We start from the raw sequence: 12,756 nt of genomic DNA, 5'->3' as shown, positions 1-12,756 counted from the left end.
CACGTTAGAAAATGGCTCAGCAATAAGAAGTAAAGTTGGAGGATCTGTTAAAAAGTATTCCCAATAAAAACATTAGTAGCCCAAAATGCAATATGTTCATTTCACTTGGACTGATTCAAATTGTAAAAGACAACTGGAGCAAAGTAAAGATATAATGAATATTAAAGAATTGCTATTTAGCTGGAATTATTGTTTAGCTGGGCTGTGGTGGTGCACGCCTTTAAATCTAGCACTCGGGAGACAGAGGCAGGTGGATCTTTGTCAGTTTGCCAACCTACCTGGTCTACAGAGCAAGCCCGATGACATCCAGAGCTACACAGAGAAACCCCATCTCAATAAAATAAAATAGATATTTAAATAAAATTTAATAATGGTATTCAAATTTTAATTTCCACAGCAAATAGAAATGACTATCAGTAGGTGCAGTTCTTCCTAATCTCCTGAACTATTCTCATTTCCTTCTCTTGTAAGAAAACACAGACCATAATAGGTGGGCAGGTGTCTGTAGTCTCCTCTTCCAAGGGCAAGGGGAAACCTGAGATAATTCAGACTAAGATAGCCAGTGCACATTCTGATTGGACAGAGGGAATATGAGACCTTCTAGTCATACTGGAGGACCCGCAAGAGATTCTGGGTCAGCGCTGCAATATTTGTAATGCAGTGTAGTTCGTGGCTGTTTTTGGTCTGTGAGTCGCTAGACCGGAATGTCAGCAGCCGTCTGCTGAGGTTTTGCTCACTGAGGCATGAGGAGGCAGAGGCGAGGAGAGGGTCTTCTTGCCTGAGTCTGTCTCCAAGGAGCCGTTCATGGTTGACCTCACTAGAGAAATGGAGGCATTCAACAACCAACAGCGGACTTATGGGAGCTTAGGAAAGGCAGTAAATGAGAATCCAAGGTTTGCATTCTCGTCCTAGCCCTGTCATTACTAAGTGTAGAGAAGGCTTGTCATCCCTTCAGTCTATTGACTTATTAGTAAGGCAAACTGCACAGCCTTCATGATTTTGACTGAATTTCAAATTCTGTAAGGATAGTAAAAACAAAATTATTTATTTATTTTTGGTTTCTCAAGATAGGGTTTTTCCTTTTGGTTGCTTGGGTTTTTCGAGACAAGATTTTTGCTGCAGTCCTGGCTCTCATGGACTCGCTTTGTAGACCAGGCTGGCCTTGAACTCACAGAGATCCGCCTGCCTCTGCCTCCTGAGTGCATATGCCACTGCACCTGGCTAAGATAGGTTTTTTTCTGTTATAGTCCAAGTGCCAGAATTGCAGGTGTATGCGTTCACAGCCAGCTACAGGAGAACTTTATTTTACTGCAGCCTCTCTACTGAGTCTCAGTCTGCTTCACCGAGTAGTGGTACAGGATGCAGAGGCTATCTGGATTTGGATTTCTTCACTGTAAAATGGAATGTTGCATATTTTTTTAAAAGATTTTATTTTTTATTTTATGTGCCTAAGTTGTTTGCCTGCAAGGGTGTCAGTGCATCACCTGAGGGTCCCCTAACTGGAGTTGCAGACAGTTGTGAGCCACCATAGGGGCACTGTCCTCTGTGGGAACACGTGCTCTTAGCCACTGAGCCATCATTCCAGCCTTTTTTTGTTTTTTTGTTTTGTTTTGGTTTGGTTTTGGTTTTTCGAGACAGGGTCTCTCTGTGTAGCCTTGGCTGTTCTAGACTTGTTTTGTAGATTTGCCTGCATGTACGTCTGTGTGACAGTATCAGATCTTAGAGTTACGGATAGTTGTGAGCTGCCATGTGGGTGCTGGGAATTGAGGCCAGGTCCTCTGGAAGAGCCGTCAATGCTCTTAGCCATCTCTCCGGTCCCCGCATATTTCTTCATAGTTATCCAGATGAGTGCTTTTCCTTATCTAAATGTTCCATCTGCCACTTTGGGTGGCTTACACCTATCGTCCCAGGTGTGAGCAGGAGGCTGAGGCAGGACAGTTGCCTCCAGTCCAAGGCCAGGCTGCTCTATAAAGCAAACTTCAGGTGAGCCAGAGCTGCATAGTGAGACTCTGTTTCAAACAAAACAAAAACTTCAAAATTGTGTCCTAATTCAGTTTCCTCTATTTTTGCCACCCTACTCACCACTCTAGCTGTGTTTATCTGACATTCCTGTACTATGCCCGCAGTCCTATAATGGTTGCGTCTAAATGAGTACAGATGTTTTCGCTTCTCTTTATTCCTTAAACAATACAGTATAACAACTGTTTACACCGCATTTATATTACATTATACAATGTAGAGCTATTCTGTAGTATATGGGAAGATATGTATAGGTCCTATGTAAATAATGAACGCCTGTATATAAGGGCCTGGAGCATTTGCAGATTCTGTTATTTGCAGGGCAATCCTGGAATCACACTGCAGATACGGAGGGCCACCTGTAACAAATGAACCACGCTGTACACATGAACATATTGACCAGTGTTACCTCAGTAAGAGCGAGGCAGCCAGATATTATGCACCTCCTAAGATAGTGCAAGAGGAAGTAAATAGGATGTGTTAAAGCTAAAAGAATCTAGCCGGGCGTGGTGGCGCACGCCTTTAATCCCAGCACTCGGGAGGCAGAGGCAGGCGGATCGCTGTGAATTCAAGGCCAGCCTGGTCTACAAAGTGAGTCCAGGATGGCCAAGGCTACACAGAGAAACCCTGTCTCGAAAAATCAAAAAAAAAAAAAAAAAAAAAAAGAATCTAATGGAGATCTTATGTCTCATGATCGGTGTATATGGGAAATTCAGGATGAGAAAGGTGAATAAATAGGAGCTTATTGAATCATATCACAAGGCTGCAAACAGCCAGATTATAGGAAATTGATCAAGACAAATGAGTCCGTTTCATAAATGTCATACAAGGGAAGAGGATGAGGGGGAAAAGCCTCCTGGATTAAAGGATATTTAAGAGGCATAGTAAACATGCCAAATCCTATTCTTGCTTAGCTCCTGATTCAAACAAAAGAACAGCCAAGGTGTTTGTGAAGGAATACAGGTTTCAACACAGACTAGATAGTGTTCTAAAAGAAAGTTCAAAAGACGATTAGAGAGGAAGTGATGGAGACTGGAGCTGTAAGTGTGCCATTGAACACGCAGGCATAGCTGCTGGTGGAGACTGGAGCTGTAAGTGTGCCATTGAACACGCAGGCATAGCTGCTGGTGGAGACTGGAGCTGTAAGCGTGCCATTGAACACGCAGGCGTAGCTGGTGGTGGAGACTGGAGCTGTAAGCGTGCCATTGAACACGCAGGTGTAGCTGGTGGAGACTGGAGCTGTAAGCGTGCCATTGAACACGCAGGTGTAGCTGCTGGTGGAGACTGGAGCTGTAAGCGTGCCATTGAACACGCAGGCGTAGCTGGTAGAGACTGGAGCTGAAAGTGGCCATTGAACACGCAGGCATAGCTGGTGGTTTCTGAGGAAAAACAGCGTGAACAAAGAAATATTCAACAGTGTGCAGCTAAATGAGAAATCCAGCTGCTGTATGACTTGTGGTAGGGTTACTGACCACAGAATTCCACACCCTTGACCACCAGTACCAGGCAGGAGAGCTGGTCCCAGGGGCCAAGAGAGTGGGATAAGCCAGCCGCATCCTTCATCAGCTGCAGGAGTTGGGAGATCAGCCCTGCACCTGACTTGGGCAGCACAGTAAAGCTGGCTTTGAGGTCATGGACACAGATGAGACGATTTGAGGGCCTGAGAGCTGGAAAGCTAGCCCTGCTCCTTGCTGGCTGCTGCACTTGGTTATGCAGTGCTGGAGAGATGGCCCTGGTGGTGTGGGTACAGGAGAGTTGGTGGGTTGACCACCTCCACTGCCGCCTAGGCCCAGATCCAGGACTTTGAGTTAGCCCGCCCCAACATCTATCCCATTGATAAAACTGTTGGAGTGAGTAAAGGGGTGGGTCCTCCAGATGCAATGCTGCAGGATCTCTGTGACACAGGCCAACATCAGGATATCCAAGAGTGGTCCAGGTAAGGATGCAGTATTGATAGGATAGCAGAAGCCAGAGGCCTTGAATCAGACCAGTGGAGTCATTGCAGTGAAGACTTCCAAGTAAAGCTGGGTGGACAAAGGGTGTACTGTATGGCACACTGCAGCTTCCATGGCGAGATGTTTTGGGTTTTTTGTTTGTTTTGTTTTGTTTTTTATTTGAGGGTTGGATATGAAGGGATGGGGAGATGAGTGGGAATGGGGTGCATTATGTGAAATTGAGAAAGAATCAATACAAAACTAAAAGGAAAAAAATTTTTTTTCTCGAGACAAGGTTTCTCTGTGTAGCCCTGGATGTCCTGGACTCATTTTGTAGACCAGGCTAGCCTCAAACTCACAGCGATCCCCCTGCCTCTGTCTCCCGGGAAGGAAAACTTTTTTTTTTTTTTTTAAATAAAGAATACAGCTGAGGCAGGTGTGGTGGCACATGCTTTTAATCCCAGCACTCGGGAGGCAGAGGCAAGCAGATCGCTGTGAGTTCGAGGCCAGCCTGGTCTACACAGTGAGTCTAAGACAGCCAAGGCTACACAGAGAAACCCTGTTTCCAAAAAATTAAAAATTAAAAATAAAAGAATGAAGCTGGATTACCAGATTTAAAGTTATTCTCCAGATATTACTCTGTAATAAAAACAGCACGGCAGTGGCACAAAACAGACACAGATCAATGGAATAGAAAAGAAGACCCGAATACAGGGCTTTGTAACTATAGCCACCTTACTTTTGACAGAAGTGCCAAAAATATGCACTGAGGGAAAGACAGGGTGAATGGGGGGGCTAGGCTGGAGAGATGGCTCAGAGGCTGTTCTTTCTTTCTATTCATCATTGATTGGTTTTCTTCCTTTTAAAGATTTATTTATTTGTGTATATGAAAACTCAGTTTTCATGCACATCAGAAGAGGGGATCAGATTCCACTACAGATGATTATAAACCACCCTGTGGTTTCTAGGAATTGAACTCAGGACCTCTGGAAGAGCAGCCAGTGCTCTTAACCCCTGAGCCATCTTTCCAGCCCACTGGCTGTTCTTTCAAAGGTCCTGAGTTCAATTCCCAGCAACCTCATGGTGGCTAGCAACCATCTATAATGTGATCTAATGCCCTCTTCTGGCCTGCAGGCAGAATACTGTTTAAATGATAAATAAATAAATCTAAGAAGAGGAGGAGGAGGAGGAGGAGGTGGAAGGGAAGGAAGAGGAGGAGGAAGAGGAAGGCCAGGTGGATCTTTGAGTTCAGGACCAGCCTGGTCTACAGAGTGAGTTCCAAAACAGCCAAGGCTACAAGAGAAACCCTGTCTGGAAAAACCAAGAAAGAAAGAAAAGAAGAAAGCAGATGACTGGAACCGTCGGGGAGGACAAGAGGAAGTGAGAATGCTTACCCAAGGCTGGGGGGAGTGTAGAGATTCTTCAGAAACCTAAAAATAGATCTGCCATAGGACCCAGCTCTACCACTCCTGGGCATACACCCAAAGGACCCCATGTACTCCTACAGCGGTACCTGCACAGCCATGTCCCTTGATGCTTTATTAATGATAGCTAGGAAATGGAATCAGCCAAAATGTCCACGAACTGATGAAAGGACGATGAGAGCGTGACATATACACACAAGGGAGTTTTATCCAGATGTAAATACAAATGAGACAATTTGCAGAAAAACAGATGAAACTGGAAAATACTAAGGGAGATAACTTAGGCCCAGCAAGACTAAGTCTCCTGTTCTTGCCCATATGTGCATCCTAGCTTTGGATTTTACAGTTTGTTTGTTAATTTGGACTGTCTGTAGAGCTCAGGAAACTAGAGAGTGCCCATGAGGTGGGGGGAGATGAGGCATTAATGGAGTGAGAAGAGATTAGAATACACAGTATGAAAGCAGAGGGGGAAGATAGTGAGAATTAAAGCTTCAAATAGATAAGGAGATGGAGTGGGGACAGAACGGAGGGGGAGGTGGGACTGGACTAGCCAAACCCATGGTGTAAGAAAACTTCTAGAAACTTGTCGCGACCCTTCCGACCAGCGGAAAATAAGGACACGACCCGAGCGTTCTTCTCCAGGCAGTTTATTCAGGAACCTTTTTAGCAAGCTTCTCTTTTTCCTGTACCCCAGCGCCCCTCTTACATCCTCTGCCTCACCCAATCAGCAGCTCTTACGTCAGTAGCTCCAATTGGTTCCCGACGAGGCGGGATGCATACGTCAGAGCAAAGCGCGGCCCACAACCCAAATAAGGACTTGTTTACCAGGAGCAGAATTGCAAGTCATTTTGCCTGGCAGGTTGCCAGGCGCCATCTTAGCGAGGGCGATAACTTCAGCTTCCCACAGAAACTCACTCATTTGTAAGCTTACATATATATATATATATATATATATATATATATATATATATATATATATATATTTATATATGTATATATGTATATATATATATATAATGTTAAAATGTATTAGTTATTAATACGATATTAAATATATATTAAAATATATACTCAGTGCCAGGCTTGGGCCAAGGAGGCCCCAAAGGTTCCCCCTACCACCACTGGCACTGTTGTTCTTGGCTAACTCTTGTAACTAGGTGGTAAAAGCCCATTGCTGAAGATACAACATATTTTGGTTATGGGCCATAGAGAAATCAAGTTGGAACTGACCTGAAAGCTTCCTCCCCTCCAGCCAGCTTTCATGGTGCTGGCAGCTGCTCTGCCAGCGGCTGGAGGAGATGGCTCAGCAGTGAAGAGAATATACTGTTCTCGCTGAAGACGTGGGACTGGTTTCCAGCACTCACTTCAGGCAGCTCACAGTTGTCTGTCACTCTGGTTCCAAGGATTCTGACTAGCATCTCTACCTGGCCTCTGTAGATACTACCTTCATATGTATACATTTCCCCCTCACCAATACTTTAAAAATTAAAAGCAGCTGGGCAGTGGTGGTGCACACCTTTAATTCTAGCACTTGGGAGGCAGAGGCAAGCAGATCTCTGTGAGTTCAAAGCCGGCCTCTTCTACTAAGTGAGATCAGGACAGCCAGGGCTAAAACAGGAAACCCTGTCTCAGGGGGAAAAAAAACAAACCAACAACAACAACAAAAACTAAAAGCAAATCTAAAATAAAAAGAGGAAGAGCCCGCTGTAGCCAGGCTAGCCTGGAACTCTCTGTAGCCCAGGTTGGTCTTGAACACAAAGCCACTCTTCTCCCTTAGCCCCTAAGTGTGTAGATTATGGGCACTAGCTACCACACCAGCCACCTATTATTTTTAAGGACTTCAATTTTTGCCTAACCTGAACATTGTTATTGTAGTTATCCCCATAACTATAAGGAGGAAACCCATTGTATTTTTATTAGCATTTCTATATGACTAATGGCATGCACATCATTTCGTGTATTACTGGGGGGGGGGGTGCTGTGTGAATCTTCTTTGAAGAAACTTCTCCTCCTCTTCTTCCTCCTCCTCCTCCTTCTTCTGGTTTTTCGAGACAGAATTTCTCTGTGTATCCTTGGGTGTCCTGGACTAACTTTATAGACAAGGCTGGCCTCGAACTCACCGTGATCCGACTGCCTCTGCCTCCCCAGTGCTGGCATTCCAGGCATGCACCACCACTGCCTGGCCTGAAGACACATCTTCTTTGTCACAGAAGAACATCAAGAATCTAGATGGGCAACCATCAATCTGGACCACAGCTTTCAGTCCTCCCAGTGTTTCTGCACATGGAGATACTGAACAATGTACAGACAACCCCACGGAGATGAAGGGGTACATCTTTTACACAAAATGGATACTTAAATACATCACAATCAAGGAAAATAAACAACAAAACTTTTTTTAAAGACCTAGTAGACCATAATTAAGGTACTGCCTTTGCACATCAAGAAGCTCAGTTCAATAAACACATTAAATACTTACCACTGGATACACACAGAGAAACTGTGTCTTGAAAAACAACAACAACAACAAAACCAAAAAAAAAAAAAAAAAAACAAACCCAAAACCAAACAAAACCAAATACTTACCACTATGTTAAATGTTAGGGAAGTAGGGATAATGCTACCTCAAAAGCCAATTTATAAAATAAACATAAGACCAAAACTACCATTATGAAAACTACTCAGCCGAGTGTGGTGGTGCACGCCTTTAATCCCAGCACTCAGGAGGCAGAGGCAGGTGTGTTGCTGTGAGTTCGAGGCCAGCTTGGTCTACAAAGTGAGTCCAGGACAGCCAAGGCTAACACAGAAAGACCCTGTCTTGAAAAACCAAAAAGAAAACTGTGCTCAAAATCATGAGTTTTAAGCTTCTTGACTCTAGTACAGCCATTCCATAAGCATGTAACTAGATTCATAGTCTAGAAATGGATCCTCATAGGGAGTGTCTCTACTGTTAAAAGTTTTATATCCAGAATAGAAAGTCCTTTGATATGATGTTAAAAACAAGCAAACAGTTCAATATGCTTTAAGTACAGAACTTAATGAAACCCTATCTTCTGTGAGCAAAATAACAGAACTTACATTCTGCATTAAAAAAAAAAAAAAAAACAACATTTTATTTAGTTTTAATCTATGTGCATTGGTGTGAAAGTGTCAGATCTTGGAGTTACAGACAGTTGTGAGCTGTCATGTGGGTGCTCGGAATTGAAACCGGGTCCTTTGGAAGAGCAGGCCGTGCTCTTAACCACTGAGCCATCTCTCCAGTCGCACATTCTGCATTTTAAAAAATACATTATTATGTATACAATGTTCTGCCTACATGTACACCTGCAGGCCAGAAGAAGGCATCAGATGACATAGATGGTTGTGAGCCACCATGTGGTTGCTAGGAATTGAATTCAGGACCTCTTGAGGAGCAGTCAATGCCCTTAACCTCTGAGCCATCTCTCCAGCCCCACATTCTGCATTGTTAAAACAACAGTCTGAGTCAAGTGCTTGGTTTTCATCTGCAACCCCTGTACTTAAGAAGCTAAAAAAAGGATGATCAAACCAAGCTCAAAATCAATTTGTACTACAGAATGAAACTCTGTATTCCCTTCTCCCAAGTCAAATAAAACCAGTTAATATTGTCACAAAACAAACAGGTCTATTTGAAGTCATATTAAATCTGATTATTTTTATTTCCAAGGTTGGGCCTACAGTTCTAAATTTGGCTCGGTGATGCTCTTGCACTTGGTTTCTGACTACATTAATATTGTTTAACTATATCTTCTGAGATTAAATCATCCATTTTGGAGGAAAGCTCACAGGATACTTATAAGGAGATGAAACAATGTATTCTAAGGGGAGGTAAAACATTCTACCCAGCAGGAAGCTTAGGTGCAACAAGTAAACAACTCAGTAGCTCCAGGAAGTACCTAAAACTGACCAGATTTAAGTCAGGTTTAGTGGCACATGCCTTTAATCCCACCACTCCAGAGGCAGAGGCAAGTGGATTTCTAGGAGTTTGAGGCCACCCTGGTCTACAAAAATGAGTCCAGGACAGCCAGGGCTGCACACAGAAACCCTGTCTCAAAAAACCAAAACCAAAACAAAAAAACAAAAAACAAAAAACCAACCAACCAACCAACCAACCAACCAAAACAAAAACAAAAAAACCAACCAACCAAAACCAAAAAACCTGAACAGATTCATCAGGCCCCCTCCATTCTCAAGTATATAGAAGCAGTAAGGACTGCTGAGACATACTCAGACAAGTTCACCTTCTTAGATGCAGCAGAGATGAACTGTGCTGTGCTGAGCTGAGCTGAGCTGAACAGGGCCCTTTCCAGCCTGTTGAGCTTCCTGAAGATTGTACAAAAGTTCCAAATTCCCAGCTTTCATGAACTGTCAGCCATGCTGGGTAGGCTTCTGGTGATGCAGGTGTAAGCCCTGCCCCCCGCCCCCATTCATGTTCCTGTAACTTCAACAATTCACTTGTTCAGCAAACTGATATTGGTGGTATCCACACTCTCTCTGTCCTTCCTTCCATATCTGGGATGAGTAGATGTTCGCTCATGTCTCCCCAGAAATGTCACACAACAATGAAAAGGCTATGTTGACTCCATTAGCCATCTACTATACTGATCCAACCTGACCTTTATTTGCTAAGTTTGGAGAAAAAAAAGTTGACTACTGCAAAATTTAAGGCAAGGCATTTCTCTTCACTTCAGCTATTTAAAATTTTATGAGTGGGTTGCTGCATGGTGGTGGTGGCGGTGGTGCATGCCTTTAATTCCTGCACTCAGGAGGCAGGCAGATCTCTGAGTTCAAGGCCAGCCTGGTCTGCTAAGTGACTTCCAGAACAGCCAGGGCTACACTGGAAAAACCAATACACACACACACACACACACACACACACACACACACACACACACATAATGAATGATGGAGTTTGGCGGCTCTGAGGACCTGCTACACAATCATGAGGACCAGAGTTCGGATGCCAGCACCTGGACTAACTCCAGCTTCTGGAGATTCAACACCCACTTCAGGCCTGAGTTTACCTGTGAGCACTGTCTCTCACACACACCCCTTTTAAAAATGTCTTGTAGCTCAGTGGTAAAGTGCTTGCTAGAATGTTCAGGGCCCTGAGGCTGATTTTCAGCACATTAGGGAAGAATAAAAACCCTGGCCTTTTATTAGCTAGACACACATAGAGGAATCATAAACATACTTAACTTATAAAAGATTAGTACATGTTAGAAAAATAAAGTTTCAGATTGACCTCATATATTAGTATGAGGCTGGAGAGATGGCTCAAAGGTTAAGAGCACTGGCTGCTCTTCCAAAGGCCCTAAGTTCTTTTTTGTTTTTTGTTTTTCAAGACAGTTTCTCTGTGTAGTCTTGGCCGTCCTGGACTCACTTTGTAGACAAGGCTGGCCTCGAATTCAGTGATCCACCTGCCTCCACACCTGGCCCAAAGGCCCTAACTAGTCCCAGCAACTTCATGGTAGCTTATAACCATCTAGAATGAGAACTGGTGCCCTCTTCTGGCCTGCTGGCTCACATGCAGGCAGAACACTGCATACATAATAAATAAATCAATCAAAGAAAGCAAAACATACTGGCACAAAATCAGAGTTGGCAATGAAAAACAACCACAAAGCTGGGTGATGGTGGCACACACCTTTAAACCCCAGCACTCTCCCAAGGCATAGGGAGGCTCTGTTACACATAGAAACCCTGTCAAAAAAAAAAAAAAAAAGAAGAAGAAGAAGAAAGGGGGGAGGGTGGGTGAGGAGGGAGAGAGAAACCCAGGGTGGTTTAGCTCTTGCCTAGCATACTTGAGGGCCTGAGTTTAATACGCAGCACTAGACAACAAAAACCTTTAGTATTTATGTGTAACATTTAATAACTAACCTAGGAAAATGAACAAAAAACCAGAAACGTTTTCTGTCTAGTTCACAATTCTTGCCATCGATTCAATTAAAATCTTGGGGTAATAACTATACTCTACTTCACTAGAGACAGGGTGGCAAGGCCAGGCACAGTGGAGCACCCGTCACCGCTACTTGGAGGGCGTGGGGCAGGGCTGAAGAGAGCCTGGAGAACACAGAGCCTGTTTCCTGCAAGAATGAGGCTGATGGTATAGGTAACTGCTTAGTCACAGAACACATATTTGGGCTGGAGAGATGCTCAGTGGTAAAGAGCATGGGATGCTCTTATAAAGGACCCACATTCTATTCCCAGAACCCACATGTTGGCTCACAATAATCTATAACTCCAGTTCCCAGTGCTCACACTGGGACACACACACACAACTTCTGAACTAGGGCATCAGGCACACTTGTAGTACATATACATACATGCAAGCAAAACACTCATACACATTTTTTAAAGCATATATACTCAAGGCCTGTGTTTGACCCCCTACCCTGTTTATAAATGTAGCAGTGGAGAACCATGGATTTGCTCAAGTTTGCATGGCATCAGGACAAGATACAATGGACTTCTAAACTCTCAGGTTGGTGCTATCCTGTCATCTAAAAGTTTTAGACTAATACGTAGATAAGACACAAATATGACCAGCTTAGTATTATACCAGATTTATAGCAAGTAACTACACAGAAAAATCAGTATCTTGAGTAAAATCAACAAGTGACAAACTTAAAATGTTTTTTTGTGTCTTTTTGCACCCTGTGTGCAGTGCCAGAGGACAGTAGAGAATGTTAGAATCCTTGGAACTGGAGTTACATACAGGCAGCTGTGACTTGCATGGTGTAGGTCCTTTACAACAGCAAGTGCTCTTAACTAACTGTGGATCTATCCAAGCCCTGATAATTTGTAAGAAATTTCCTTTTTAAACAGGTACTACTTCAGTGAAACATGTCAAGTCTTTAACAGCAATTTACTCTCCTTCCTCAGTGTATGTCCACTCTCTTTACAATAAAGATCTACCACTAATCATCCATACAGAAGAGCTTTTCGTGTATGACTGAGCTGAACAAATACAACTGCACTTACTATCAACAAGAGTCTAAGGGAAGTGATAATAAGAAAAACATGCAACTTAAACACGTACTGTGATGAGTGCAGAAAGAGGAAAAAACGAGCCGGTGATTGAACTGAAGAGCCTTGAATATGCAGGCAAGTGTTGGTCCACTTTTCCAGGTGCCAGAAAAAACAGCACTGAAGAAAATATGAGAGCTTTTTTTTTTTGGGGGGTGGTTTTCAAGACAGGGTTTCCCTTGTAGTCCTGGCTGTCCTGCACTCCTGAGTGCTGGGAGTAAAGTTATGTGCGGCTATCAGAAAACTATTAACACCTTAAATGTTATATAAAACTAACTTAAATTGAATCAAACAATTTAGTCACATGGCAAGACATCCTGAAGCAGAATTTT

This window comes from Acomys russatus, chromosome 2 (genome assembly GCF_903995435.1).
Source record: "Acomys russatus chromosome 2, mAcoRus1.1, whole genome shotgun sequence".
Taxonomy (NCBI): Eukaryota; Metazoa; Chordata; class Mammalia; order Rodentia; family Muridae; genus Acomys; species Acomys russatus.
The sequence above is the reverse complement of the archived record's forward strand: the minus strand, read 5'-3'. Positions refer to the sequence as shown.